This window comes from Pipistrellus hanaki (genome assembly GCF_964339955.1).
Source record: "Pipistrellus hanaki genome assembly, chromosome: 5".
Classification (NCBI taxonomy): domain Eukaryota; kingdom Metazoa; phylum Chordata; class Mammalia; order Chiroptera; family Vespertilionidae; genus Pipistrellus; species Pipistrellus hanaki.
Window position 1 is genome coordinate 74,907,535 of NC_140507.1, and position 6,220 is coordinate 74,913,754.

A 6,220-nucleotide genomic window follows, 5' to 3' on the forward strand; every position below is an offset into this window, starting at 1 on the left:
GTTGGGCATTGTCCCCTGCACCAAAAGGTTGCCAGTGTCATTCCCAGTTAAGGACACGGGCCTGTGTTTTGGCCTTGATCCCTGGTAAGAGGAAGTGTGCAGGATGCAGCAGATCAATGTTTACTCTCACATCGATGTTTCTCTCTCTCATGCTCTCTTTTCAACAATCACTAAACCATTTATAAATTTTTTTTTTATAAAATAAAACAAATATGCTAGCCTAAATTGCACAAGTCTACAGCACACAATTCCATTTTGCTCTCACAAAGGCCAGAAGAAGAATAAAAGCTCTGAATAGGGTCTTGGGCTGTACCGTTTCCCATACTGCCCCCTATGGTGTGGGATGGGCACCACAGAAACAGTCCCTTATGAGGGAAGAGAGGGCCATGTCGTAGCTTTTCCTTTACTGTCTCCACTCTACTGTGAGTCACCCACGGCTCTGGAGGAAACTGAGAAACAAAGCGATCCTAACCACAAGCGACCAGCTTAAAACAAGAAAAATACACACGCACCCCATGAACACGTGGATAGGACAGCCCATGCTTTATTGTGCTGCACTACCTCAAATATAACAGAACCCTCATTCCTTGTACTTCTGCTGTCATAACCAACTGAAACACCTGGCCACGTGTGGCTTTTCCAGCAAGTCAACTCAATGGAACAAAGCATTGAGGAAAGTCAGCAGGCAAGCGGGAGTGTCAAAATCCTATCTTGCTGCTCAGGTAGTAAAGAGGGAAAAACATCTGGGCGCAAGGGGGAAAGAAGCAAGGGTGGGGAGACCAGGTGCCCACCCCTAGGAAAGCTGGCTCCAGCTGGAAGGAGCCCAAAGCAGGGAGTTCCTCCCAGGGGACTCTGGGGGCAGCGGAGACCAGAGGTACGCCAAAGAGCAGATGGCATTTGCTGCTTCTTACCTTGTGGTGACACTGGGGCGCTGATGTTCCTCCGGTTGTAGCCCCTGAGGGCTAAGGAAATCAGCCTCTCAGACCTCAACTTCTCAGACTTCGGGGTAGCAGGCACTGTTTCCACTGCCCCTGTATCTCTAGCAGCTTCTTCACGAACCTCATACTTACACTTTGACTTAACCTGCCTGGACCTCCGACCCAGCTTGGGGCTGGCCCTGGGACTGGGACTGGCCCTCAGGCAGCAAGTTAGCGTGTTGCCCATGGCTCACCTCCACTCCTCTCTGCTACTGCTGGATCACTCACACCCCACTCCCCTCCCCACACCCCACAGCCCTCAGCAGTCCCTCCCCTCAAGGAAGGCTAGGCCTGCAGGCAGGCCCAAGGCTTCACCGCACAAGCAGGTAGGGCTCACTCAGTGTTTGCTCCGCCTCTGGGCTGCTCCGCCTCTGGGCTGCCGGGCCCCAGGTGGGGCTCAGGGCCCAGGCCCCCACCCCCACCCCGAAGCTGCACCTCTTTGGTTGACTCTTTTGTGAGGACAGCAACCAACACGATTTGTTGAAAACGGACAGGGATCAGACAAGTGCTGAGAGCTACAACCACAGTGGGAAGAGAGCACAGCCAAAGCTCCTTCTCCTTCCACAGTTGCTTCTCAACTGAAGTCTGGGCTCCTGGCTGCTGCCAGCCAATCAGAACACATTCCGTAGTTACCTGGTTACAAGGGACCAATCACACTGAGAGTTCCTCCATGCTGGAACCCACAAAGAGGTCAGGGATTTACAGTCCCTTTCCCTAGACTTGGGTTTCCATTCATTTGCAGGCATCCTGGAGCTCTCCATTCCCCAGGGAAGTGCAGTGGGCATTTGCTAGTGCAAGCAGGCCAGTGTCATTGGCTGCGGGGTTTCACCAGGTCTGAAGCGGACTCATTGATGTATTGCTCTCTGGACTTAGTTACACCTTCATTGTTGACCATTTTTGTAACTAAATTCTCCTTCTCTGTCTACATGTTAGCTTTTGCCTGCACCTTGCCCTGGTCCTACTCTCAATAAAGAGCTATGACTGTGTGTCTGAAATGGGGCTCAAGGAAACATCACCCCTCTCCTTCATCTTAAGTTAAATAGCAACCAAATCATCCATCCCAGCTCAGAAACACGCGGGTTCACCAGTGTGCTTTTTCTCTCTCTCATGGTTTTTCTTCTCATGGCAGGAGTTTCCTGATTTTCCTTCCCCCTCCAATAACAATGCTTAAAGCACAACTGTCACATACAAAGTTGAGAACCACAAAGAGGGGTATCACAATCCTAGTTTGATGAAGATGATGGTAATGATAGTTAACATTTGCACAACCCCATTTCAAGGAAGGTAGGCAATGTTAAGAAGAGACCAGAGGATGTGACGGATCAGTGTGGTTGATCTCTGGTCCAGTGAAGGTCCTTTGGGCCCTGCATGGGAACAGGGGCCTCAGGCAGATCTAGTCATTGCAGCTTCCTCAGGTCTAGGTGCGGCAGGTACCAGTCATCATTGCTGAATCTCAAAATCTCTCTCCTTCTCCTGCAGGCGCACGGTGACCCGTGAAGGTGATGATGGGAACTCAGAATAGACTGTCTGGATGTCTAAATATGAGAGAATACTAGGGAAGAGGCTGGCCAAAGTCACATAGAGCAGACGTGTCCCTCTGCTTTAAACATTTAAAACAATTGATTTCAGGGAGAGGAAGGGAGAGAGAGAGCGCGATAGAAACATCGATGATGAAAGAGAGTCATTAATCTACTGCCTCATGCATGCCCCCTATTGGGAACTGAGCCTGCAACTGAGGCATGTACCCTGACAGGATTCAAACCATGACCTCCTGGTTCATAGGTCGAAGCTCAACCACTGAGCCACACTAGCAGGCTTCCTCTCCTTTTTAAATTTAATTTTCTCCATCAGTCTTTTTCCCCTTTCCCTTTTCTCCTCCTTTATCTCTTTGTTTTCCTCTCTCCCTTTCACTATCATTTGTTCTATCATTTTCCCTCTAGTATCCATTTATAATCCTCCTCCTTCCCTTTCTCCTTCTCCCCAACCTAGCTTGAGGTATAACTGATTCAATAAATTGCATACATTTAATGGGAATGATTTGATAATTTTAAATTATAACTTATTGAACTGTCACCACAATCAAGGAATGCCCATCACCCCAAAAGTGTCCTCAGGCTCCTCTGTAATTCCTCTTTACCTGCCATTTGCTGACACATTCCTTTACATTAGTTAGCATTTTGTAAAGGTTGTTTATAAATGGGATCATACAGTATCTTCTTAACCTAACTTCTTTCACCCAGCATAACTATTTGAGATTTATACATGTCATTGCATGTATTATTATTTCCTTTTTGTTGCTGAGGAAGATCACATTGTGGGATGTGTCACTGCTTGCTTACCCTTCTCCTGTTCTTGGACATCTTGGTTGTTTTCTATTTGGGGGCTAGTACATACACATCTCTAATGAGCATCTGTGTACAAGTCTCTTTGCATAGATGTATGTTTTATTTCCCTTGAATAAATTGCTTGGAGTGGAATGGCTGTATAAGTGTATGAAACTTACAGAAGCAACACTGCTGAGCTACTTTTTATAAGCATGGCATGAGAGTTCCAGCTGCTGCACATACTCACCAACACTTGTTATAGTCAGTCTATATACTATTTTAGCCATTCTCACATGTGGTGGTCACTCTACCACCATGATAGACTTGCGATTTTCAGTTACATTTTCCTAAGGACTACTGTTGTTAAGAAAAAACAGGCAAGCCTCACACAGACTGGGAAAAATATTTGCAAAACATGTGCCTATCAGAGGACTTGTATTTCTAATATAGTCATATACCACATAACAACAAGGGTATGACCTAGAAAGATGTCCTCAAGGGATTGTCTGCATAGCATTTTACTTTATAAAACACACAGTTAATTCAAGCACAAATGAAATAATGAACTCAAGAGATGTGATAAACTTGACATGTATGAGACTGCTGCTGGTGTAACACACCATACTGTTTTACAGCCAAAATTTTTATAAATAGAAAAGTTCACTCTAAAATAATAAAAAATATGGCATAGTAAATACCTAACCAGTAACATAGTCCTTTATTATCATTGTCAAGTATTATGGCCTATACACAACTTATACTTCGATGTAGTTGGAAACACAGTAGGTGTGCCTGCCTCAAACACTAGAGTAATGTGCTTTGCCAGAACTTTATTAAGGCTATGCTGTCACTAGTTGGTAGGAATTTTTCAGCTCCATTATAACCATCATATATGTGGCATACCCTTGACAAACATGTCACTATGCAATACATGACACTCTTTCAACCCAATAGCAAGAAGACAACCATCACTCCTCGCTTACCAGGAAACAGCAGATCAGGCACGTGGTATCTACCAAGAGTCCCGCCAAGCAGAAGAGAATGATGGCCCAATAGGGGAAATCTGGGGAGACAAGTGCTGGGCTGAGCCACCTTCTCTCATTTCCTGGGGATCTTGCTTTCTCCCTGCTGTGCCTCAAAGTCCGTGACTTGGGTTGGCCAACTGTCGTTATCAGACAAGCTGCTGTGTGCATGTGTCTCTGGGATGAGGCACAGCATCAAGACATTCCCTCCCCACCCTGGAGGCTCACCAGAATTCCCAGTCAGGGCATCGGGTCTACTTGGAAAATACCCTGGAAGGGATTGGGGTTGAATGGGGCTGGTGTAAGTCCTGTGTTTACAAGGCCCAAGAACCAGGAACTCTGAAGTCTGAAAGCAAGAGAAATGAAAGTCCCAGCTCAAGAAGAGAGAGCCAAGTACTTGCCCCTCCTCCCTTCCTTTTCATTCTATTCAGATTCTCAATGGATTGGAGGATGCCCACCCACATTTCTGGGAGTGGGCCTTCTTTATTTAGTTTACTAAATTAAAGCTAATGTTTTTCTGAGACACTTCACGGACACATCTAGAAATAATGTTTTACCAGCTACCTGGTTATCCCTTTACACAGGCAAGTTGACGTATAAAATTAACCATCACATGTGTGCATTTGAGGAATTCATAGCCATCTGCCAGTCATTAAAAATAAAATACTTACTGTATTTTCTTGAGGATTGTATCAGTATAGTGAGATTTTAAAAGGCTCAACTGCCAGGAGAAACTCCATTTGAAGACAGTCCATTTAAACTCCATTAAAAGGTTCAACTTTTGAGCATCTTGAGCTCACTGAGCATCTTGAGCTCATTGAGCATTTGAGCATCTTGAGCTCAACTCCATTTGAGCATCTTGAGCTCACTGTCATTTTCAACTTTTTTTTTAAAATGCTTCTCCTCTCTGTACACTGTGTCTACTCAAAATTGTTTCTGAATAAGAAACTATTAGCCCCAAACTCTAAATTTCCTACCTTTTATCACAACAATCATTGTCCGACCTTAATCAATGCTTTTATTTTAAAAGCGGTAAGGTGGGGGATTTAAAACAGTTACAATGGTTAAGTACTGCAATCAATCAATCCCACTCACTGTTAATTTTTCTGCCAAGTGCAGTTGTTCTCCCCTTGTGTCTATCCCAGATCATATCTACCAGCCTTCCATGCCAGCCTCTCCTTGGTGGCATGACCCTGGAGATCTAGTTTCATGTTCTCTTTGGACTGCTGCTGCACCACTGTTTGTGTGGGGCAGAGCCGAGGTCCAAGCCTCTCCGGTCTGGCCACCTTGATGCTGCCACAAGTATTTTCCTCTTTACATCATAGCCTTTTGCTCCCGTGTGCCCCCTTAGCTTTCATCTCCTTGCTGTTCCCTGCTCTTCACATACAGAAATGTGATCCCGGATAGAGCCTTCTCTTTGGGCTGGAGAAATAGGTAGACACTTGCTCGCTGTCAATTACCTAGCTAGCCCTTTTTACTTACCTGTGTAACTTTTATAGAGTTACGGAGTAAAACAAAAACTCAAGCAAAGTTTTGATCTATTATAAAATAACAACAACATTAGAATATCTAATTTAAGGAAGCAGCTCAATGTCCAAAGTGTGCTCTAATTATTTTTTAAATGTACTCTCAAACAACTATGATGATCCATTGAAGTGCCATGGCTCTAAGGGTACGTTTGTGATCAAATAAACCATTAACTCCAAATACGCCAGTCAATGCAGAGCATGCCCTTTTCAGTGGTTCAGACATAGGAAGCAGTAAGTGACAGGGGCTAACATGCAATAAAGCTGTTTTAGACTGTGAGAAAAGCCCCATGTGTCAGTAGTTACGTTATAGCTATTCCAATGTAATAAATTCAGATGCCTTTTATATGTGTCTTTCCCATCACAAGTGA